Below are 861 nucleotides of genomic sequence, written 5' to 3' on the forward strand. Positions count from 1 at the left end.
GAGAGCTTAAACTCTCTGCTGCTGCTCCACAAACTACAACGGCTCTTTTAAGAGCCACCTCACTCCTCACTCAAGAGCTCACAACACACAATTTTTACTGACAAGCATTTGAGTTGAAGAATCATTTAAATAACATCCAATACATTAACAGACTAAGCTTTGAACCTCTTTTAGTTTTAAGTTTCTACACTCACATGCACTAATTAGTGTGTGTGTGTGTGTGTGTGTGTGTGTGTGTGTGTGTGTGTGTGTGTGTGTGTGTGTGTGTGTGTGTGTGTGTGTGTGTGTGTGTGTGTGTGTGTGTGTCCCAGAACTTCCAAAAGATCACATGTGAAAATATGGATTTGCCTTTGGATTTAAAATCTGTTGTCGCTTTTGGAAAGTTGCATGTTATGAATCATGAATGAAACATTAACCTGCTTAAAAATATCCAGTTTGCAGGAGCACCACAGTTAGCTCAGATAAATTCGACTAATTGGAAACAACTTTTTAGATACCTGATTATAAAACGTCCATTTGTTCTGTCCTTTTAGCAAGCTATCCAATGGAGAGGTTAACACTTACCTTATCTGCAGAGCATCTGGACTATTTTATAAACCCTTTGTGGAGTATTTCTTATTAAAAAAGTGCTATCCTCTCTTGTGATAAAACAGACTTTGGAGATGTTTTGAAATAGCTGGAAAAGCACACATGTAATAATTAACATGGTTTTGTTTTTCAAAGTCCCTCATTTTTTTAATTTTTTTTTTTTTAATTTTATATACTTTATTAATCCCCGAGGGGAAATTCAATTTTACACTCTGTTGTCAATTACACACAGGTCCGAACACACACATGCACAAACTGGACCTATACATGCAC

The 861-nt window shown here is 36.5% G+C and overlaps 1 protein-coding gene across 1 annotated transcript in view; it reads right to left on the reverse strand.

Annotated features, from left to right (window-relative positions):
• Positions 1 to 861, reverse strand: part of LOC126408262 (histone H4) — a 583921-nt gene that overhangs the window by 12842 nt on the left and 570218 nt on the right. The gene's annotated exons all lie outside the window — the stretch shown is intronic.

Source organism: Epinephelus moara, chromosome 20 (genome assembly GCF_006386435.1).
Source record: "Epinephelus moara isolate mb chromosome 20, YSFRI_EMoa_1.0, whole genome shotgun sequence".
NCBI lineage: Eukaryota > Metazoa > Chordata > Actinopteri > Perciformes > Serranidae > Epinephelus > Epinephelus moara.